Consider the following 24,905-nt stretch of genomic DNA (forward strand, 5'->3'; position numbering starts at 1 on the left):
TCTCTTGTTGCACAAAGATTTCCCAAGAATTGTTCACTGTTCTCAGAGCAATTTGTAATGCTTAAAGGAAAGATGCTGTTTTATTTCTGTCTCGATTATGTAGAGTGTAAGCTTGTGCTGTTGGATTTTATGATCATGATTAAATTATATGGAGGTATGTACATTATATGGAGCTATGTACAAATTTTAATTTGTTCCTACACAAATATAAACCTTTGTTTTTTACATTGGATTTTGCTTGCAAACGCGAGCTGGAATGGCCATCTAAACTTTACTAAACGGTAGTTAACTATCAACAGGTGGGGGGAGGCCTTGCCCACCTATTGATATGTCTCTAAGGACTATGCCCAACCTGTGTTGTTTAAATTTTGATGATTAAACGTTAGAGTGCAGGCATCTCTTGCTTATCGGTGGCGTCAGTTAACAGCGTTCCGGTTTTACAGTGCTTGGTTAATGATGTCATTAACCAGATTTTTGGTGACAGTAAGCGATTCTCTGCGTCAGTAAGTGGTTTATCGGCATCGGTAAGCAGTTTATCGGCGCTGATAAGCAGTTAACAGCACCAATAAGTGGTTTATTTGCACTGATAAGCAGTTAACGGTGCTGATAAGCAATTTATTTGCGTTTGGGACATCGCAAACACCATTTATTACCATAATTATCTGTGATTTTTGGTTATCAGTGATTTTCGATTAGTGGCGCTCGCCTGGGAATGTAGCCCCTGCCGTTAACTGGGGACTGCCTGTATTTCCCTTTCCTTTTGATTTTTAATGTTTTTATTGTTTGATTCAAACCCATTGGTCAATAGGCCTCCATGAAAGCAAATGGGATTAGTTTTCCTTGCCAGTATGAATTCTTGTTACATATATCATCAAACACGTAGCAGCCTGCTGCTTCTGGTGGTGGTTCAGCTTCATGCTCTGATATACTTAATAATTTGTTCTACATCAATTATAACCTTCGTTCTTTATATAGAATTTACCTTGCAAACGTGACAATGGCCGTTCAACTTTGAGACAAGGCCGTTAACCACCAACAGTGGAGGGGGAGCCCCTCCCACTCATCAGTCTGCACTCCACTTTGCTTTTGGCTGCCATTGAGTGAAGATGTTTGCTGCCCTTTCTGCCCATCTGCCACTTGCTTTTCATGCTTTTGTTGTTTTCTTGTTTGCTTGCTTATATTGTTGAGAATATGCAAACCTCTGATTTAAAAACTGCCTGCTCTTGAGAGGAAACCAATAACCCTTCAGGATTGCCCAGGGAAAGACAAACCCTATAATCTGTTCCTCTCATCAGTCAAGATTGATCTTCACACTTGGTATGTGTGTCACGCTGAAGGCATGAATGTACAGTAATCAATCAAGTCCTTGTTTGAAGTGTCAGGTTTAGCCTTCTGAACAATGGGCGAAGTTTGCTGGGGGGGAAGATGAGAGGGAAGCAAGTTTCTCCCGTGTCATCAGATTGCAGTACTCTGCCAGTGACACTGAAGATTCTCCCTGTGGTTCTTTCTTACCCCTGGCCAAACTTCCACCTATTGTTACCACTATTGAGGGAGTGGTTTCCCCTTCGCTGACTCTTACTGCTTCATCAGTGGAGAGCCACCTAAGGGGGAAGATGATCAGCCCGATTCCTCCCCGGCATTTTCGCTACACTCCAAGGAGTTGTCCTCAGAGGGACGCTCCTTCTCAGGGTGGGGAGAGACTGTCTCCCCTAACCTGACTTTTGTTGCAGGTGCTGTGGAGCCTGAGGGAGTTGGGGAGTTGTGGCCCTCCCTAGGTCTCTCAGGAGAGCCAAGTGTGTCTGGTTTTATTGATCCCTTGAAGGTTGTACAAGGCCTTCCTGTTACTGCCACTTCCATAACCATGACAACTTCTACATTACAGTATCCATTGTCTCAAGGGCAATCACTATGGCTGTAGCATCACCCCACATCCCTGCGATGATGTGCCCTCAGGTGTTGCTGTCAATGTCATCGCTTGGTGCCATCCTCCTCCACACTCTGCTGTCTGAAGCCAATCTTGGGAAGAAGAAGTCGAAGAAGAGGAGAAGGAAGTCATCGTCATCATCTTCATCTTTGTTGTCGAGTGCTGTTGCCTCCTCCCCTTCTTCCAAAGCTAGCAGGTGGAGGAAGACAAAGGCTGCCTCGCCCCTCCCGCAAGAAGTCTCATAGAGCCTCTAACGGACAGCCCTCTCCCGTAGAGAGGGCTACTGGATCTCTCACTAGTGGTTCCTTGAATTCCTCTGCTCCTGTTGCCGAGCGCACGGGAGCAACCGCTGCCTGGGGTTCTCCAGGCCCCTGGTGCACTGGTCCTGTCCCCAGTAGCTCGTCTGCACAGGCCGGTTAAGGGTCCCCAGTCTAGACCCAGGCCTGGCTGCCAGCACAGCCCAGCGAGAAAAAGTGAGTAGAGAGCGGGCAGGCTCTCCCTCACCCCCCCCTCTCATTCTTCAAAGAGAGTAGTCCAGGGGCCCCAGAATGGCTGCCTGGTCACCTGGGCAAGGCAAGAGGAGGTCCCCATTCAGTCTTCTTCACCTGTGGAAGCTACAGCTTCTAAGAAGACTGGAGCATGCTCACTGGACAGCTGTCGTCACCACAGGTTAACAACCACCCACAACCTCACTCACCTGCTGGGACTTTGGCCTCTAGCAGGCTGGGCAAGGGTGCTTGCAACCCCTCACCTGTTCCCTCCACCTCCTCAGGGCTTTCCGGCAACTGGGAGCTGGGAGCTGGGAGCCAGACACGCCTAGGGCTTGGGACTGGAACCACTCTCAATCCCATCCCACCCTGTCCTCAGAAGCATATGTTCCAGGGTCAGTCCTCAAACCAGACCAGTTGTATGCTCAAGTGGTTGAGAGATTGCCAGGGGGCTCTGGCTTTTGTCCCTTTCCTGTGGAGGGAATGACTTGGGAGGACCATGATCTGGAGGGACACGAGGGTCCTACTTCCCATGACTCAGACACCCCTGAATTACAGAGGCATTTTATAGAGATTGTTAGTCTGATATGGTAGTATAATGATCTCAAGGAAGAGACCTTGACTTTTCTTGTAGATTGTTTTTCAGCCATCAAGTCTATCTGGGGACCTCAGAATGAACTTAGGGTCTCGATGGACTTGCTTTGGTCGAGACTTCCCGAGGGGGATCTTAGACCAGGTGAATTCTTATGTGTCTGGGCTGGAGAATTTGCTTAGGTATAACCAGTTGAGCAAGGCACTTCCTCTGCCTGTCACTTGCCAGAGGAAATACTATGTACCTCGGAGAGGCCTTTGCCGACCAAACAGGTAGACCTAGACCTGCCTTGTCTGTGTCCCGGTCTGGAGTGACTCCATACAGAAGGGATCTACCTCTTGCAGATGGCAGCAGTGGCACTGGAATTGACGTACATGGCAGCATTCCAGACAGTCCTCCTGGATCTTTCTTTGGTCACTGGAGGTGGCCAAGATTGTATCCTCTTCTTTGGGTTCCCGTACGCCTGAAGGAGAGGATACGTGTAGGAGACTTATGTTGTCTGGAGGCAGGGCCATCACCTACCTAGCCCACCTGGTTCTTAAAAGGCAAGATGCAGTGTTGTCTCAAATCTCCAGGTTTGTCAGGTCAGAGTTGGCATTGGCACTCATGAATGGACCAGTACTGGGTTCCACCTCCCTCTTTGCTAGAGAAGAGGTGGAGGCCGCAGTAGACAGGCTTTGTGTCGAGAATAATGACGTGCTTGTTCACCATGCAGTGACGAAGACCTCCAGGTCTTCATGTGGCAGTGCAGCCCAACCTCTGGGTAAGGCTGGCCCATCCTCTTCAGGTCAGTGGAAGTCCCAGACTTCATTGGCACCTCATAGAGGTACCCAGTCTTTTCTGCCTTTTTAGCTAAAGGTGTATAGTCACACCCCTTTCAGCCCTCCTCCCATTCCAGGAAAGGGGGCAAGGACAGGAAGAAGGGCAGAGGATGCTAGGGGCTGCATTCCTTCTGCTTGTTGCTGATGGTGGGAAGATGCCTGTCGAGTCATTGGGCAACATGGCAGTGATACGGAGTGGAGACCTGGCTAGTGGATGTCCCTTCAGGTAGGATATCTACTCCCCCTTGATATGGGACCACCTTGACATGGTGAGGGGACTCTTGAACCCCAGGAATTTGTTCCCAGGTTTGAGTCCAAGAGTCTCACATATATATTTCTTTGGACTAAGTTTGTGGAACTTTCCTCCTTTTGTAAAATTTATTGGACCTGATAAGTAGGAAAAGATCTCATAGCTGGGATTGGGTTTATATCTGAGGCTAAATACTGTAGTGGGAACTGTGGTAGGACCATGAACTACCCGATAATGTTTGGACCTGAGAGATATCAGATTGATAGCTCAAAGGCAGAACTGCTCTTTAGGGCTGGATGACAGATTCCAAGGGGGATCTGATTCTAGAGCTAGGACTCTTGGCATTCTATCTGGTTTGCCCATTATATGATTAGGGTGGGGTTGGTTGTATTCTTGTAACACTCTCAGTCCTAGCAAGCAGGTTTGGCTTACACTTGGGCCACTAATCATATTGTGCCATCCCCTGTGGGATAGGATAGGGACGCGGACATTTGGGAGTTGGTTCTCTCTTGTGCCCTTGGTGGAAGAACAAACTCCATGAAAGGCCGATGATATCTTTTCAAGATTTTCACGTTTACATTTTTTTCTCCCTCTAATCTTTATGACAAGTCATTATAAGGATTCGAGTACCCCTGGGGCCTTTGATGGTACCGTTCTGGCACAGTTGACGACCACTGCTCCGGTACAGAGCAAATCTGGCATGGAAATGGACAATTCCCTGAATAATCCAAATAATCAAAATCAGGGTGGTATTAAAACTTTAATACCATATAAAACACTCAAAAAGACTAAACATTGACATTACTGAACCTTGATTCACTTTGACTCCCTCTTTGGGAGTGGAAGTTGGTCAAGGTTTCATAGAAACAGAACAACAAATTTCAGCCTTAAAGTTGGAAAACTACTTATTAAAAAGACATCCAACAACAGAAATGTCATTCAGGTAAATAAAAAAAAGGACATGGCTTATAGAAGCCACAACAAAAAACCAATCAGATTATTTTTCAATAAAAAGTATTGATAATGTAAGTGTAATTATAAAAAATCATAACACTATGAACAGCATTTAGGGTACTATTGTACTCCCTGAAAACAATAATGAACTGGTCGAGAAGAATATACTTTTGGACTCTCTTAAAATGAGATACCCAAAGTCCAAGATTGTGAGATATATATAGTACCAAGTAAGCAGAACAATAAAATATTAAGAATTGCAAAAATACAATTTGAAGGTCAAGACCTACCTCAAAAAATAAAAATTTTGGGCCAATGTAGAGACCTGAGACCTTACGTCCCAAAACCACTACTGTACTATGTCAAAATTGTAGTAAATATGGGCACATGACAAAAACTGTTAAATGAACGTATATGTGCTTATTGTGGTTCTGACAAACATGCCACACAATGGAAATGTAGTAGGCCAAAGTGTGTAAACTGTGGGCAAGATCATCACTCAAGGTCCAAAGAATGCATGTTTTATATGTACAATACAGAATTGAAAATCTTACAAAAAGGACTGGGATATCTATAAAGGAAGCTAAATTGGAACTGAAAGTGAGAGGAATTCACGATCTGTGTAAGAAGCTTACATATTCTTCAGTAACAAAAACCATTAATGAAACAGAAACGCTTACAGATCGAAGTAACAGAACAGAAAAAATCCCAAGAAGAAAATGCCTTACAAACGAAAACTAAATTGGCAATAAATAAAGAAACAGGTACGAATTATATGGATAATATTTTATCAGATTCATTTGAAGTATTAATGCAAACAGCACACGAAGATGCTACTACAAAAGTAGCAGAGGAAAGTTGTGATGGACCAGAAATTAAAGATAAAAAGAAACCATTGGAGAGAACACCAAAAAAGAGACCGTTGGAGAGAACACCACCGAAAATGAAGAAACCAACTATTAACCCATTAACGCCGAAGCCCTATTTACAAAAACGTCTCCCGTATGCGGTGTTCGTGAGTTAGCGCGAAGCGGAAAAAAGTTTTTTCAAAAAATCACAGCACGCTTTAGTTTTTAAGATTAAGAGTTCATTTTTGGCTCATTGTTTTTGTCATTGCCTGAAGTTTAGCATGCAACCATCAGAAATGAAAAAAATATCATTATCATATATAAATATTGGAATATATGACAGCTAAAAAAACTCGTATATAATTGTATACAAATCGCGCTGTAAGCAAAACGTTAAAGCTAATGACTTAATTTTTTTTTAGTTGTATTGTACACTAAATTGCGATGATTTTGGTATATAACAAATTTTAAAACGATCAAAGCAACACAGAGAAAATATTATCACAAAATGATGCATGAATTCGTAACGCGTGGACGTAAAAATTTTTTTTTTTTTTAAATTCACCATAAATCGAAATATTGTGCTAGAGACTTCCCGTTTGTTGAAAAATGAAGCTAATTGATTGAATATTACTAGACTGTAAGTGTTTTAGCTTACAATTGCAGTTTTGACCATTTCGGTCGAGTTAAAGTTGACCGAAAGTCGAATTTTTTCTATTTATCGTGATTTATATGAAAATATTTCAAAACTGATAAAAGCTACAACCATGAGTTATCTTTTGTTGTATTGTAAATGAAATTACGCACATTTCCATATATAAAACTTTATGTATCGACTAATATAAAACGGTGCAAATATTACGACAACGAGACGAAAGAATTTCTGAGATGTTCGGCCAAGATACCGCGCAGACGTAAGGAAAATGTTTTTTTAAAAAATTCACCATAAATTGAAATATTGTGCTAGAGACTTCCAATTTATTGCAAAATGAAGGTAAACGATTGAATATTAGTAGAATGTAAGAGTTTTAGCTTACAATTGCGTTTTTTGACTATTTCGGTCATCGTTAAAGTTGACTGAAGGTTGAAATTTTGGCAGTTATCGTGATTTATGTGAAAATATTTCAAAACTGATAAAAGCTATAACCATGAACTAATTTCTGTTGTATTCTACATGAAATTGCACACATTTTCATATATAAAAGTTTATGTAACGACTAATGTAAAACGATGCAAACATTATGACAACATGACGACAGAATTTCTGAGATGTTCGGCCGAGTTTCAAGCGCAGACGAAGGAAAAAATTTTTTTTCAGAAATTCACCATAAATCGAAATATTGTGCTAGAGACTTCCAGTTTGTTGCAAAATGAAGGTACATGATTGAATATTACTAGAATGTAAGAGTTTTAGCTTATAATTGCGTTTTTTACCATTTCGGTTGAGCTAAAGTTGACCGGAAGGTTGAAATTTTGGCAGTTATCGTGATTTATATGAAAATATTTCAAAACCGATAAAAGCTAACAACCATGAGTTATTTTCTTTTGTATTCTACATGAAATTGCGCACATTTCCATATATAAAACTTTATGTAACGACTAATATAAAACAGTGCAAACATTACGACAACGTGATTTAAAGAATTTCTGGCGGACGTAAGGAAAAGTTTTTTCGGAAGTTCACCATAAATCGAAATATTGTGCTAGAGACTTCCAATTGGTTGCAAAATAAAGGTAAATGATTGAATATTACTAGAATGTAAGAGTTTTAGCTTACAATTGTGTTTTTTGACCATTTCGGTCGAGTTAAAGTTGACCGAAGGTTGAAATTTTGGCAGTTATCGTGATTTATATGAAAATATTTCAAAACTGATAAAAGGTACAACCATGAGTTATTTTCTGTTGTATTGTACATGAAATTGCGCACATTTTCATATATAAAACTTTATGTAACGGCTAATATAGAACAGTGCAAAATTACGACAAAATGATGAAAGAGTTTCTGAAATTTTCGGCCGAGTTACCACATGGGTGTAAGAAAAAGTTTTTTTTTCAAAAATTCACTATAAATCGAAATATTGTGCTAGAGACTTCCAATTTGTTGCAAAATGAAGGTACATGATTGAATATTACTAGAATGTAAGAGTTTTAGCTTACAATTGCGTTTTTCGACCATTTCAGTCGAGTCAAAGTTGACCGAAGGTTGAAATTTTTTGTAGTTGACGTTTGCTACATCCACTCGGCATTCAACAGACAATTTTAGTCGACGTTTGCTACGTCCAACAGGCGTTTAAGGGTTAACAGAGAAACTTTGGTTAGACCAAAGACAGAAGATATGAAGAAAGAACAAAAACAAAAACAGTCTGAGAATACACCTTTATCTCCTAAAATAGTTGTAAAACCCATGGAAGCAGATGTCCAAAATATCAAAGAAATTGGAGAGAACCATACCATAGATCATGTCAAAGGGAGAAAAGATTACTCCATCTCCAATAATTGGTACAAGAACAAATGAAACAAGAAATATACATGATAACACATGTGGATGTAACAATTTCATAGAGATTTTGCACATTAAACCATGAAATGCATTTTTCATACAGATTTTACACATAAAAGCATGAAATGCATTTTTCATACAGATTTTACACATAAAAGAATGAAATTCATTTTACATACAGATTTTACACATAAAAGCATGAAAACTTGTAAATTACTTCAAAAATTAAACACCCACTTCTGCAGGGTTTCTCGAGAATTTCGTGTGTCTGTGAAAAAAACGTGTATGCCCATTAGTTAGGTTCCAGTGAAAAGTTCGTGTGTGTGTGAATTCGCGCAACTCGAATCGTGTAAGATCGAAGTATTACTGTAATGGGTTTCAAAAACAAAATTGTCCAATGTTTTTCCCTTAATGCTAATTATCACTTTGTCAAACAAGTAAAAACAGCACTGGGTCTTAAAACTGAGTATGTACTTCAGTGGAGTTATGATGATTGAAAAATGAATAGTTGAACACAATTTCAGGAGCAAAATCTGGGGATTGTTCAACACTTGGACAGACCAGAGTATAATGGAGAAGATGGCTGACATACGCTGTTGTCACACGTGTAAATGGGATGTAGAGCCAAGGCAGTCGTTGTAAAACAGGAGATAGAGCCCTCCCATTCTGAGACCGTTACAGTGCTACCCAACTTTTCACACTTCTCTTTTCCGCGCTTCATTTTGTTGCGGATTTTTGTGGAACGTTTCTTTCACTTTTCCGCAGGAACTTTTACCAATTTGCAAATTTTTTCTATGGACCATATCTAAAATTATCACTAATTCACTTTTTTCATAGAGCACTATTTATTCATTAATTACTGTATTTTTTCATGTTGTGCTCTTGACTAGATACAGATTTTTATGATAAAATTGATTTACTGTGTAGTTATACTGCACAGTACTAATGTACCCGTTAAGCTCATTCCAGGGTGGGCCCCAGAATGAGCATAACAGGTTTGCGATTCTCTCTCTCTCTCTCTCTCTCTCTCTCAAGGGTAATGTAAGATGTATTTGAAATATTACTCTTAAGTGTTTTTGGAAGATAGTGCATAATGTACAATATCTAAAATATATGCTAATTATTTTATTGTTCTGACATAATATACAAACCATCAGTCCTATACATTAGGAATTACTTACAGCAAAGCTGGACACGGCCGTTAAACTCTTGAACAAGGTGGTCAGGCAGCAGCTACCATCAGGTAGACGGGAATACCCGCCTGCCCGAATGTAAGCATTCCAGTTTGCTTTGGGCCGTCATGTGTTGCAGACGTGTTTTCGGATCTCTTTCGGATCTCTTTGCCTGACTGTTGTTAAGCTCTTTATTATCCCAGTGGGATCTTTTTGTATTTTTGTGAATATATTGCGTGTGTTTGATATTTATTAATACAAACCTACGATTTGTGATAGCCATGCATAAGCTGTTGTTCCCCTGCGTCTGTGTCTTGGGTTTGATGGCCAAGGGCGTATTTAGAAGGGTACGACCGAGTGGTAACGCTTCTCTTCCAGTAGCCCTTTATTTAGATACTGAAGGTGTTCCCTGTACGTTCGGAGATATTAGTTTGGGATGTAATATCTTCGCTCCCCTACATTGATTGGGACGTACGAGTTCGCTCCCCTTCTTGGCTTCTGCCCTCCGTGTACAAGGGCATGACTACTTCCTTTCTACTTGTGCTGAGTGTTGTTGTGCTGCCTGCGCTATAGAAAGTTGTGGAGGGGGAAGTTGCTGGCGTCGTTGGTAAGTTTAGCTTTTACGGCTCCCTTTTTGGCCTCCCCTCCTTCCTTCTCTCTCCCTGTAGGTTATTCCTTATCTCTCCTTCTGTAGAGATCTCTCTCCTTTGCCCTCTTCGCTCGCTCGTCGGGCAAAGACCACGGGGGGGCTGCCGGGCAACCTCTTCTAAGGGGCCTTCTCTCATTGCGTAGGACAGTTCCCCTCGGAACGAGAGGAGCCTCCCTCTGCTAATCATCTTTGCTTTTTCTTTCAGGTTGACAGTGAGCATCGCAGGCACAGCAGTAGTTGGCTGGATATCTCAGTTGGGATATCTTTGCATGAAGGAGTCCCGACGTTCATTCAGTGTTGCTTCGGGATCGACCACAGTACCTAGTTGGATGGCATAGTTCCACTTCGGGATCGTTCCGACTCTGTTCCCGCCGATGTGGATTGATCGCTGTCATTGCTGGCCTTCATGTATGCTGTGGCACTGCCTCTGGTGTGTCTGTGGTTCATCTGCTCCGTCTTGTTTCCTGTGCTATGCTCCTGTTGACTCGACAACAGTCTCTGGGCGGCTCTTCCTGGTCTCCTGCCACAGCCGTCCTGATTGTTCCTGCCACTGCTGGTGACTTTCATGTGACGTTCCTGGCCATTGCTGTAGCCCCTGACTCCTGAACTGCTTCCGTAGCTCCTGCATCGGCTGTCCTGATCGTGCCTGCTACTTCTCCTGGTGGTGGTGTCCTGGGCCACTTCTGTTGTGATCCTGCCTAGCTGCCCTGGAGGTTATGATGTTTCGTGTCCACTGTCCTGTAGGTGATGTCGGCGTGAAGGTGAAGGAAGTCACCTTGTGGAAGTGGCCACTGTCTTCTTGAACTTATCTTCGATATAGTCTTCTGCTGCCTCTTCCCTTCCTCTCCCAAGGTTCGAGGGGGTCCAGGGAACCGGATAGACCTCCGTCGGCCGAAGGAGAGGAAGACTGCTTCTATCCCCTTGATGCCCTTGGACATCTAGGGACTGCCTCCTTCTGAGGAAGCAGTGGGTCTCTCATTGGCTCTTCTTGACCTTCGGGTTAGGGAACCAATGCGCATACCCCTGGGTTTTGTGTTTCGAGAGCCACGGGTGCACAGACCTCAGTTTGCAATCCCTTTCCCAGTCCTAGAGGTTCTGCCTCTAAGACGGGGGCTGCTTCAGGCTCTCATTCACGAGCCACTTCAAGTGCTCGAGATTCCATTGAATATTGAGTATCCCGATCAGGTCTGGAGAGTACTCTCTCCTGCCCAGTTCGGGAGCAGTGCGAGAGAAAGGGCCGAGGTACCCAGGTGTCTAAGCTTTTCCTGCCAGCACTGCAAGCGTTCCCCGAGTGCTTACCAGTGCTCGGTTGGGTTCCCAGTCTGGTGTCTCGATCGTGTCGGTTTGAACACCAGAAGAAGCAGGGAAGAGATCCCCTTCGGGAGTCCGCTTCGCATTCTCCTGCGAGTGCGTCTAAGACTGGTTCTGTGCCTGGCTCTTTTCGATTTCTTGGGAAACCGAAAGCAGCCGCTCTCGATTTTTGGGAGTCTCGTAGGTCGCTCAAATTCTATGAATCACGAGCTCTCTCCTGACCAGAGGCACGGTACGAGAGAAAGTGCTGAGACAACCAGGCGTCTCGGTGCGGAGACACCAAGTGTCTTGATACTGCCTGCCAGCTGCTTTGGTTGCTTGACCTCGTTTCATCCTTGTGTCTTGAACCTTAGGGTTCGAGCATGCAAGATAGCAGACACAGAATTCCCCTTTAAACCTTCTTCCCAAAGGGCCTTGGCCTCGAAGGAGTTTAGAGTTTGAGAAACTAGCGCTAGTTCACGGCAGAGGAGTTCCGCTTTGTCCAGTTCCAATTGTGTTTGAGCGATTGGCTCAGCTTGCTCAGCTTGCCCCCCTTGCCCACCCCCTGGTCCCGTTTGTGAGACTGGCTTGGCTCGCCCCGCCTGCCTCCCAGTCCACCACACACCACCCAGTCTGGATCGCATTTGCGTGATCGGCTCGGTTCAGTGCGGCTCAGCTTGGCCCTGCTCTATTTTTCCGAATCGGGTTCTCGGCTCTGTTTGAGTGAACTTTCTGCTCTTCTCAGGAAAGCACTTTGCCACGGCACAAGCGCTCTTCTCCCCCCGTGTGGCGGTAATCTCCTTTGGTTGATTAACGCTCACGGTCCGCCTGTCCTGCTGGTCTTACTGGTAGGACAGGTAGGGGTACTCTTTCTCCTCACTGTTCTTTCTTCCTGTCGGTTGTTCTGAGAGGCGCGAAACGGACGGAGAGAGCTCCAACGAATTTGTCTTCGGAGTTCAGCTGCCTGGTGTGCTTTGGGTGTCGGTCCCCCAGTTGTCTCTTAGTACAACCAGGTATTCGAGGAGGGTTTCTTGGGATCTTTCAAGGTCTCCATCCAAGGAGAGAGGTACAGGAGTTTCACACTTTGGAAGCAGCAAGGGTCTTCCTCTTCAAGTTGTGATCTCCCTCATTTTTCGGAGAACTTCGCGCCGATTCGTCAGTGCGAGGATTCCTGGGACAGGACCGCAGCTCCCCCAATGAATAATCTTCATCACTCACAACCCTTGCAGTTCCTGAACGGCTGAGAGTTTCGGGGGCTGCCGTGGTCCTTGCTTCCGAAAGCGTTCTCGACCAGATTAATACTTTTCTCTGGACAAGGAGTTCATTCAGGTCGAGCCACCAAGCTCCTTCTCTGCCTCGACAAAGTACGAATTCCCCTTGCCTCGGAGGGTCTTGCTGACTGCAGGTTGTTCTGGCTCTGCCTCACCTGGACTGAGTTTTCTCTCTGCTTCTCCTTGCTGTGAAGGGTATTGTCTTCGGCAATGAGAGGCAGTGATCTTGGAGGGCACCTGCTGGTTTCCTTCAGGCAGTCCTGATGGATCCACGATCCTTCACTTTTGGGCTTTCTCTCCTTGGATACGACCATTCCTGGAAAGAACCCTGCCTTCTGGAGACTGGTCCTGTCCAGGGATGGGCCTTCCCATACCAGACGGCAATCTGTAGGCAATTCTGGTGCTAAGAAGGACTTTCTCCTAATTCGGATCTCCGGTTTCGTAAGTCCCGAGTTGGTCCGACCTCTAGGAACGAACCTTTACTTGGTTCTGCCTTTCTCTTTCAGAGATTTGCCAGATACCGCGGTGATCAAGGTTCGTACCAGGGGACTGCCTTAGTCCTTTGGACAATAGCCAAGACCTTTGGATCTTAGTCATCTCACCTCAACCTTGAGTTCAAGCCAGCCCACCTCAATTCCTAAGAAGTCCCAGGCTTTGGAAGAAGATCGCAGAACACATAGCCCCCTTCTTCCCTTCTGGGAAAGTGCGCATAACTGTGTCTCTTTCCACCCTCTTTTCCTTAAGGGAGGAGGGAAGAAGGGAAGAGAGAAAAAGTATCGAACAAGTTCTCCTACTACAGATGCCTGGATGAAATGATACTTATCGAGTCCCTGGAGATGGCAGCAACATTGCCAAGACCTGGGAATGGATTCCTCCAGGAGAAGTATCTGTTTCTCTTGGGTCTCGGCAATTCTTTTCATCAAACTTTCATCCCGCTTCTTCTCCTGTGGTCCCGATTTGGAAAATGTGAGCCTGGCTAGAGCTAATAGTCTCGGTATCCTGTCATCTTGCAGAAGCTTCCCCATGGTGGGAAAAGGAGGTGTGCTTCCATTCCTCCCTCCTCCTTTCCTCTTCGAAGTATGAGGAAAGAGTTAGGCTAATGCTTGACTGAAGGAACCGTCAAATATGCTTGCATATTCCCCTTACATTGTGTGTCTACTTCTGGATTCACCGATCGAGGAATAGGTGCACACCTGTAATACTTTGTCTTGAAGGTGTGTGACCGAGATGATTATTACCTTCTCATGAACATCCTGAACTCAAGGCAGCCTTTTGGCCTTCCGAGAATTCAGGATGAGTTTTGCGACACTCAGTGGTTTTGTTGAACAACAAAACCACAGTAGTGGCATTCGTTGACAAACGAGGGAATCGTTTTTTCCTCTTGTTTTATCTGTCGACATTTGCAGGTACTCGAGTGTTCTATAGCACACTTGATAGCTCAATTAGCCAGATGCATTCCCGTGGGGATGTATTAGTAGGTGAGCGTGGCCTCGGGTTTGCGTGATTGGGACGGAACGTGCTCTTCACTCTTTTCCTCACGAAGATTCATGAAGAGACTGCTTGACTGAGAGATCCTTACCATCTTTCTGTTGCCTCCCAGCTCAACAAAGTTGGTAGTTTTCTCGCTCCTTTGTACCAGATCCAGGGGCTACTACGGTGAGGCCTGCTGTCTTTTGGGAAAAATCGATATCTTTGTTTTTCCCTCCGTATTTGTCTGTTTCACTAGGGGTTCACAAGCATTGCTCACCCCAAGTTACAGACAAATGCTGGAAGACTTCGCCTTTCACCTGACCTGGTAGCTCTGCTTCCAAGGCATCGAGAAGAGTTCTGCTTGATCCAACCTCCTGTAGCAGCTACACAAGGAGCGGTTCTTCTGGCAGTACATCCCTGTGTGTTTAGGACTGGGAGACCTTCCAGCTTTCCTTGCAAGCATAGGCTTTCTCGCCGAGTGGCAACGGATATAGCTGGATATCTCTTGAAGTTCGCTGCAACAGTGTCCCAGGGACTGAATCCGTCTTTGCTGGTGGGTGTCGTTGACAGAACTTCTTCTTAGGTCAGAGTCGCTCTGCAAGTCTGGACTTCCTCGTCTTCTCCGCCAAGGGTTGCTTCTCTCCCTTTCATTTGTGAAGAATGTAGGCCCTTGTGACCTAGTCTGCTATCTGAAGTAGCCTTCTTCTCCTCGGTTGAGATTTAGCTACTGATGAGAAGCTTCTTCTGTCTTGCTGTCTCAGGGAACTGTTCCCTGGTTGGCATGTGACTGTCGCTTAGGGTTCCTGTCCCGTGCTCTGCACGCGCCCTTACGAGAGTCGTCGGATAGAGATGTGCCCTCTTAGGACTATCTCTCATCTCGCTTCAGCCTTAGCGTAAAGATGGAAGAACAGGTGAAGGGGATCAATACCTCAACTCCTCTCTTGGATGTCGTAAGTGGACTCCGAATCCATCGGCATCTATTGTTGGGTTCGAGCCCTTCTTGTTCCCCTCCGCCTTGGACATTGTATTGATGATCCAGATCAGTTGTTACTTTGTCCTATTAGGGAGCTATGGTACTTTCTGAAAAGGCTCGACAATCGTAACCTGGATGTCGTTGACGTTTCCGCTAGTACTATCTCTCCCAAGGAAGAAGTGTCTAAGGGCACATCTTTCTCCGGGCCTCATAAAGTGATGGAAGGAGGTACTTGGCAGCTGACGACGACAATACCGGTCCTTTCCACCTGAGAGCTCATGAAGTCAATGGCTTGGTCCATCCCTCTCATTCCGGAAGTTTCTGTCGGTCTGGAAGCAAGATGTGGTCTCATAGACCACACTCTTGTTTTCCTGTGGTCTTGCTTACAGGTCCTTAGAACCTTTTTTCCTTGGCCCTGTGGTGACTGCTCAACAAGTTGTGTTTTCTTACCCAGCTCCTTCAAGAGGACTAGCAGCATCTCGCCTAAGGTGTTGGTTCTGGAAGTGAGAAGGATACCGAGAGTGATTGGCCTCTTTTCCTCCTCCTTCCCCATCCTCCTACTTCTCCTCCTTCGGGATGAGAATAGGACTTGAACCAATACTTGTTGGATCTGGCTTCTGATGCGGTAAGACTACACGTCGAGCACCCGTTCTATTTATCTTATAGAATCATAGAAGTAATTCCGCTCCTTCCTCTAGCAAGGGGAGGAAGGAGAGACTGGCAATAAGGGAATCGCTATCTTGGTTTTCCTTACTGCCTCTGACTCTAAGATTTTTCCCACCTATTTTGTATGAGTTACGTTTCCTCACTCATGCAAAAAGGTCGAATATCTGACATTTGATCTTGCAGTTCTTACATTCAGATCAATATGTCAGAGACACAGTACTCCTCCTCGCCCTTTTGACCAGGAGTAGCAGCTCAGGTGTGCAGAACTCCAGTCAGTTCAAGAGACTCACTTAGATTCCTCCTTCCAACCAGTGAGTCTTCCTAATGTAAAGGACCAGTGGTTTGTATATCGTGTAGGAACAAATCACAATTTATGAAAATAAATTGTATTTTTCCTAACTATACAAACCTGAGGTCCTTTACATTACATTTTCTGTCCGCCTCATCCACCCCTCAATCTGAATCTGGACCAAAAGGCAACTTGGAATGTTTACATCCAGGTGGGCTGGTATTCCCCACCTACCTGACCACTTTGTTCAAGAGTTTAATGGCTGTGTCCAGCTTTGCCGTAAGTAATTCCTAATGTAAAGGACCTCAGGTTTGTATAGTTAGGAAAAATACAATTTACTTTCAAAAATTGATATTTTATTTTCCAGTCTGCTTTTATTGAAATGCAAAAAAGTGTACTAATTATAGCATGAAAAATAAAATAAATTAATGACAGTAACATCACATTTATCTATAAAACTATACTGTACAAAACAAATAATAGGATAAGAAGGATAGGAAAAGAGTAAAAGCAAAGTAAGACCAAGAGAAAAAGACAGATAATATACAAGTTGAACGAGAGTAGGTACTTAGAAGTGAATGAAGAATGGACAGAGAGGTAGAAAGCTCGAGTGATATGAGAGTGAAAGAGGGGTACACAGCAAAGTACCCAAGACAGGAAAGTACTTTATATCAAGTGAGAGGGATATAAATGACCTCTTTAAGGAGTATGATACTGCTTGGAAAAGTATGGTGATAGTAAGCGTCATTGGCTACAATGATGGGGTGAGTTTTTGGAAGATAGATGGTTGGACTTTTATCAAACAATCATGAATGTAGGAAGACATACTGTAGATATGAAGTTGTTAAAGAGAGGATGATAGATAAGTTGAGAGGAGTGAAATAGGGAATAAGGTATACAAGGAAGAATGAGTTTGAGGATGCACAGATGGGAAAGAACAAGACTGTGTCAATGTATGCCCATCAGCCTCAAACTTTAGCCAGAAAAAGTATGGGGATGAAGATATTAATGACAAGATATTGGTGAAAAAGTTTTTGGCTACCATTCTGACCGTGTGACAGTTTGTAGATGCAAAGCAGAAGGAAAGGTTGAGATGGAAGAATGAACGATTAAAGTGGAATGATGTGTTAGAGTTTGAGTTTGAGGACATGGAAGACAAGAAGAATGAAAAGCTGCATATGTGGGGAGAGTGTATGGATTGCAGGATAAGACTGAATGGAAATTACGAATAATTTTGTAAGAATAAGAACGGGAGAATGAACATGGCCAGTGGTACAAGAAGAGAGGCAAAGAAAATAAAATGCCATAGGTGTGGAAGAGGACATAAGAAAAAAGAATGTAGGTGGCATTAGGAGCCTGTTTTGTGTGTGGTAAAATAGGACATTGTGTGAGGGAGTGTACAGAGATGGAGCCAGTCAGATGTTTTAAATGTTGGAAGTTAGGACATATAGCAAGAAATTGTGAATTGCAAGGGAATGTAGGTGTATGTGGAAATTGTGGTAGGACAGGTCACTTTGCCTGGATTTACGGTAGGCCTAGAACTAGGTGTGCGATATGCAGGGTAGTAGGTCACACATCAGGGATGTAGAAAATCTAGTATGAATCAAGGTGTGAAAGTAGAGAATGGAGAGCAGAGTCAGGGAAATAGAGTATGAAGGGAGTCCATTGGGATGAACCTTGGCATCAGTGGTTGAACGTGTGAATGATTGCAGGCAAGAGAGAGTAGAAGATGATAAGAATAAGGAAGAGGAAGTATGCTAGAAGAGAAACAGTTAGTTTTAATGGAGACCATTAAGACTAGCAAAAAGAATGAAAGAGGTAGAAGGAGGAAGGATAGTGTACGCATAGGAGTACAGGTTGAAGAATTAATTGAAATGAACCATGAACTACAGTAGATCATAACAAACTAGTGTATGGTTTTTTGGTTTTGTTATAATTAATTTATTAATATATACTGTATATATATACTGTATATATTGATTGATTTGATTTTTATTGTTATTGTTAGCCATTGTTCACAGCTCTTTATTTAACAATGGACTTTTCTCCACAAGAGTAGTTGTGGAAAGGTCTGCCTCTTGTGAGGTGATGTTTTGATTGGAATTTTGAGGATGTGAGACAGTTGACATGCTGGCATGAAAAATCCTTGGAAGTCTTAAGAACTGCTATTGTAGAGAGGGTGTTGTGAAAACCAGTTTAAGAATCCTATTTATGTAAGGGAGAATATTGCTTTGGAATTAGCTCTGGAAGTTATTGTTGAAGTTGAATAAAATAAAGATAATTTATGAGTCAGATTTCCTCATTGAAACATTTTGACGTAACCAGTTTGAAAAGAAAGACTTTTACCTTATCTCATTTGTATATTGGAAAAACATTTTACTGTATGAAGAGCTGTTTATACATATACTATATAGTACTAAGTTCTTTTTTGTGATAAAATTCAATTGAGTAAATCTTCCTGTAAATCTTCTTGAAGTGGTTTGTTTGATTCATGTATTGGAGGTTGGTTTGTTTTTAGGTGTAATGGTATGTACTGTACTCACTTTGTGTATTTTCCTGTTGAAGGAAAAAGGTGAATAGAAAATTCATGGTCATCAAGTTGTATATATTTATGAGTGTCCACTGGATTGATTATAGGTTAGTATGTGGTAAGGTAGGAATTGATTCAGTAGAGTGTTGTCCACAGGAATAAAGAGGCACCTTGTGCTGGTTGTGGATTGCTTGTAAATGAAACTTTTAGAAAAAAATTGAGGACAAGTAGTGATTGTATGGTTTACTTCCCAAATTTGTTTAACTGGAAACACTGCTCTTTCATGGTACCTTCAAAGTACATTCAACACTGGTTCATAAGAGGTAGAGAAACCACAACAAGGTTACAGGTTGTCTTGAGTTCCTTGACAGGTTTTGGCACCAAGTTGGTGTTGACACTGAGGATTTTACCAGCTATGGGTACTACTTCATTTGTTTCAGAATGAAGTAAAGTCTGTGGCAAAGTTGGTGCAGTTGAATAACAGTGCCTGTTTTTGTCAGGCAGTGGACTATAGACCTTGGGCCTATAAGGTACTCTAGTTGAGCTTTTGGGTTCAGTTAGTCTTCCCTTCTTCGGGACGCAGGAAATTCAAGATTTCCTTGTTCCCTTTGAGATTCCCAGACTTCTCCTTCAAGGAGTTTTTGTCACTCTTGGACTACTCTTCCATATTCGGGAGTTGGTAAGGAGAAGAAGAGGAAGGGAGAATGTGAGGGTGGCATTCTTTTCCTTCAGCTACCATTTGTTGGCTTCAACATTTCTTGGTAACCTGAGGTGTTGATACCCAATGAAAGGGTATCAGCTTCTCGATACCCAATGAAAGGGTATCTACTTCTCTCCTTTTGATTTCCCAGATCTCATACTTACTCTCTTTTTCCAGTCCATTTGTTGCCTGTTCTCAGCTCACGTAGGACCTCGCCTTCAATAGAGACGTGTATGGTGCTGAATTTTGGTGGGCAAGGAGTCAAGAGAGAGTAACTCCTTTCGGGAGATTTCTAGGATGGGTATTTCTCAAATTCACACATCCTTTGGCCCTCTTTGATGTACCTCAGCTTTAATCTTACAGGGGGAGGTCTTTAGGGCTTTCAATCATTCCCCTCCAAAATTTTAAAAAGAGTCCACGATAGCATCAGATTGAGCTCTTTTCCTCAAGGTTTACTTTTTAGGTGTGTTCAAGCATTGGTTTGCGCTGGCAAACTTATTGCTGTCGCTGTAGGGCAACCTTCTTTCTCGAGTTTAGCGGTAGTAAACTACAAGATTTTTTGCCTCTCCCCCAAGTAGAGAGTGAGCAACCAGGGAAGGCTGATTTGCAGCAGCAGTGAGAATCTTCCCTTTTGATTCTTGCAGCAGCAAACTCAGGGAGGTAGTGTGCAAGTTCCAGTTGTTTCAGGGACAATTCACTTTGCAATAATGTCACTTTTTTTTAGGTCTCCTGTCATCCTTTTAGAGGCTATAGCAGGATGACAGGAACCGCACATGAGAGTGCAGGTAGGCACTTTCCCCTCAGGGATAATTTCGTTGTTGGACATATCCAACGAGGGGTGGGACACATGCCCTGGATGCTGCTCAGAACGGTGAGTCTCACTATAGGGCTGAAGGCCAGATACTTCTCTGGCATTCCCAAGGTATTGGCATACCAGCTCTACCATCAGAGACAGGTATAAGGGACATTGGTTCCTAGACACCTGTATGGCGGGGGATGTGTTAAAAAATCTCCAGATTCTGATCCTAGACACCTGTATGGTAGGGTAGATGTTCAAAATCTCCGGATTCCGAACTTAAACCTGTCTGTCATGTAGCACAATGGGTAGCTCTGGGGATTCTTTCTTCTCCATGTCTGCGTCAGTGTAAGCATGGCAGGAGACATTCTTTTCTAGAAAGCAATTTGCCCTCGCTTTTAAAGGCGTAGATCAATCTTAAGCGGGGTTTTGATCCTAGATGTAGATTTTTCCCTTTTAAGATCTTTCATACCCCACAGAAGCTCTAACAGTCTTTTCTCTCTCAGGGATTCAGAACTTGGGGAGTCATGACTCCTGCCTTGAGGAGTCTCAACTTGTAGTTTATACAATTCTTTACAAGGTCATCAGGCTAGATGTTAGCCCTGACATTGGCATAGGTAAAGGCAAGTCATCTGGCTCTCTCATGTTTGGCACATGGGAGGATGTAGATCTTTTTATTCAGAATTGTCCTGAACTGTAATTGAGACTTGCAACTGTTGGTCATGTAGGTCTAGTCTTTTTCGTCCACCTTCCTTCTTGGCTTTTCAGTAGTGAACTGTGTGGAATACTGTTTCCATTTGGGTGCTACATGCTGTATGGGGAGATCACGATATTTTTAAATGTTGATATGTCTTCAGTTAGTTCTTAAGAGTTAAGGAAGGGTGTGCAGGAACTCTAGGCCTTTCTGGCTCTAGGAGTCAAATTGTGGGCTTGTGACTCACCTAGTGTGGAAGGTGAGTATGCAGCCCAGACAAGAGCTCATGATAGTAGGGGTACATTGTCCCCCATCCTTAGCACTCAGTAAAAACCTATCAGCTCATCAGGTTTTCATGCAAGAGCCGATCATGTTAATCACCTGCGGGATGTTTTATCTGGAGAACATTGCCCACTGGCTTTGAACATGTTGTCCTTGGGCTGGTGGTGGCTGCTTATGGATTGGATAGCGAGCCCAGCTCCTTTTGGGACAGGTAGCACTCTGTCTAGGTATCTGGTTGGCTGTGGATGGGATAAGAGTGACTGGTTATCCTCTCTCTCTCTCTCTCTCTCTCTCTCTCTCTCTCTCTCTCTCTCTCTCTCTCTCTCCTCTCTCTCTCTCTCTCTCTCTCTCTCTCTCTCTCTCTCTCTCTCTCTCTCTCTCCCCAATAACAGAGAGTCTGCCACATCTCATTTGGGGAGTAAGCTGTAGGTGCATAGTTCCCTCCTCTGCTCCTATCAGACCAGAAAAGTATCATCTCGGTGTCATGGGTAGATGCAATAATGATGAAATATATTGAAAAAGAAATATCTCTTTTCCAAGACATGACTGCTTCCTCTGTTTGCTCACCAGTCAGTTACTGTTGTCAACACGTTGTGCACAATTAGCGATTCGATGAAAAGCCATTCTTGTGGAAACGACACCACGTGATATCTCATGCCATGCCTTTGTAACACAGTGCAATATTTGATCCACATTGCATCAGAAAATTTGATCTGGAATCTGATATGGCGTGACCAGAAAGGGGTGGATATTAGGAACCAATCATTGTGTAGAAAATAAAAAAACTCCTTATATGGGAATGATGATTGTCTGTTGTCATTAGCTCCGCCCATACAGTTGTATATAAGCTTCCAGAAGAGGCTTCCGGAGACAGAGATATAGACAGACAGAGACAGGGACATCACTCAGAGGTCCGCCAAAGCAAGGTTCCGACGGGAGTATCCCCTTCAGGTAACCCTTAATAAAATCTTGTCCTGCCCGAAATGAAGAGAAGCAGCCAGCCCTTCCTGCTTGTGATGAGAAGTCCCTAAGCCCTCCCCTCGAGTAGGATGCCTTGATGAGGTGAGGGTCTAAGGGACCCTTGCCTTTGGGCCCGGGTCTTGACGAATCGTCCAACGTAGATTTTGGTTTAAATGGCGTGGACATTTCCACTTTTGAAAAATTTTACTGCTTAGGTGAGTCGGAGAAGGGACCGTGTTTTGGAAGGGGTTCACATTTGAAGCTAATTGTGAGAGTTATGGTGGCAGAGTCGCCACCTGATATGATTTGGACCTAAAAGATAGTGATAGGATCTTCCCATTGCTATCTTGAGGGCAGAACCATCTTCAGGGATCAGACCATCGGAATCCAGGGGGAGCTGGTTTTTGGAGATGGGACTCCTGACTTTTGTCCGGAAGCCTGCCAGTACATTTGGAGTGGGGAATTGGTCCCCATTAGTGAGGGCAGAACTCCCAGCAGGCAGATTGGCTTATACCTGGGCCACTGCAAGCATATTGGTGCTATCCTGAAAGGGTAGGGTATGGGGTGGACTATTGGGAGTCAACTCTCACTTGTTCATTGGTGGAGAATGCAAATACCTGACTGATCCACAGTTCTGGATGGGTGGGTGAGCCAGTTTGTGTGTGGCAGTCTGGTGTGTGTATGCTCGGCATCTTGGGGTCTCATCGCGGGCCCTGGCAGTGTGTTGGGGTGGGGAAGGCTATGCTGTAGAAGCTGCCGGGTTTTCCCTTTCTGATGTGTTGTTGGGATCTGTGTGGGGGCTGCCCTTGGGTGTCATGTGTGCACTTTTTGGACTTCTGCACATGGACTTGCAATAATTCATGGATTTGGCAACTAATTTTCCCTCCTTTGGATCCGACGACTCACCAGCACTGGCAGCGACTTCTGGCTTGGAAAAGAATAGAGTATTGGTATTGACTTACAGATTCCACCTCAGAAAGAAGAAACTAAGGTTGAGGCAGCCTCTCCACAAGGAACTCCACAAAAGAAAGATTCTAAGAGTGATGAAAGTCACCACAGAAAATTGACAGTTTTGCATGCATATGAAATATCCCCTTGAATGCCATTATGAATCTATTTTTGTATTATTTAAACAAGATGGGAAAATTTTAGAAATACTTATGAACTGCAGGGAAGATGATGAGGAATGGGAAGCCTGGATCTCTTGAGAAACACGAAAATGCCTTTAGCGCTACATGTAACATTGAAAGTATTCTTTTTCATAATTGTAATATAAAGGGAGCACTTTGTGACAAATTCCCTAGAAATTTAGATGTTTATTGCCCAGCTGACTGGAATGAAAATGAGTCTCCGACTCTTGAAAATAATCTGCAGAGATTGCCTAAACTCCCTCAGTGGCTTACAGCAACTGCAAAAGAGGAGAATTATAATTATTTTAAATTCAGTAAATATTTGCAAAAGAAAGTAGGCACTATAGGAAATGGTGACATTTCTAGATTTGGTAAGAAATCTGTTCTTATCCACGCAAAATCCAAAACACAATCACTTGTGCTTTGCAATTTAAAAGTAGATGACAGTGGAATGTTAGTAGATATCAAACCCCATATTCATTTTAGTTATGGAAGAGGGGTAATCTTCAACAGGGATTTATATGACTCTAAAGAAGAGGAGACATTATATATGTGTCCAAAACAGGTTTGGCAGGTACATAAAATTCCAAAAACCACAATGATGATTATTACTTTTGAGGATCATAATGTTCCCTCTCATTTGTGTATAGAAAATGAAAGGGTGTCGGTACACCCATACAAACAAAAACTATTACAGTGCTTCAGCTGTTTCAGATATGGTCATCCTTCTCGAGTCTGTAAAAATGACAAGTTGTGTGACAACTGTTCTGCACCAGCTCATGGCGAATGCACATTAGGCACACAGTGCATTAATTGTAATCTTGGTCATAAGTCCAGTGATAAAAATGCCCACGTTTTCAAATGGAAACAGCTGCTCTACTAAAATCAGATGCGGAGCATATAAGTGTGGGTTATGCTAGAAGACTTCTAAATAAGGAAAAGAATTATACAAAGGCCTTGAAATCAAATATCAGCAAGCAAGATAAACCAAAAATGCCAGGTAGGCCAATGAATGCAAAAATAAGTTTAGATATAAATGATCAGCCTCCAATTCAGGTATCAGTATGTACCTCCAATTTTGGATATTACTCCCTGTCCCTCTGCACCTTCTCCTAAGATGAGCAGCCCTAGGCTATCATCTCAGGTGCTCTCTGCCCGACGTAGGAGAGGAACTCGATACTCAAGAGCATGTTAATGCTCTCATAACAGAGGGAAAATACCAACACACCTCCCCATTTTCCAGTAGAAAAAGAGGGAGACCACCTTCCTTTTCCCCTCCAGTCACAAGACATGCTGAAATACCTAGCAGTAGGTATGAAATATTGTCTCTAGTTCATGGATCAAAACCACCTAATGAGATAATTCACCCAAAAATCACAGTTGATCTACACCACAATCCTCGCCAATCAAATAAGCTACATAATGTTAAAAAGAGTGTAAAACCAAAAATATCTCGACCACCCTTTAAAAAGTTATCAGGAAGTAGCAATAAAATGAAAAATTCAGAATTGAGGACTTCTTTCAAAGAGTCTTCTAGAAAATAAAACCATCTTGCAGTGGAACTGTCAAGGTCTGAGGGCTAAGTATAAAGAGCTTAAGATGCTCATTGAATTGAATTCTCCAGTTTTTATTTGTTTACAGGAAACGATGTTGGAT

The 24,905-nt window shown here is 43.2% G+C and overlaps 1 protein-coding gene across 2 annotated transcripts in view; it reads left to right on the top strand.

The window, feature by feature from the left end:
• The window catches only part of Rab4 (RAS oncogene family member Rab4), a 140,526-nt gene that overhangs the window by 44,810 nt on the left and 70,811 nt on the right, over positions 1 to 24,905 (top strand). The window lies entirely within an intron of this gene.

This window comes from Macrobrachium rosenbergii, chromosome 42 (assembly GCF_040412425.1).
Source record: "Macrobrachium rosenbergii isolate ZJJX-2024 chromosome 42, ASM4041242v1, whole genome shotgun sequence".
Taxonomy (NCBI): Eukaryota; Metazoa; Arthropoda; class Malacostraca; order Decapoda; family Palaemonidae; genus Macrobrachium; species Macrobrachium rosenbergii.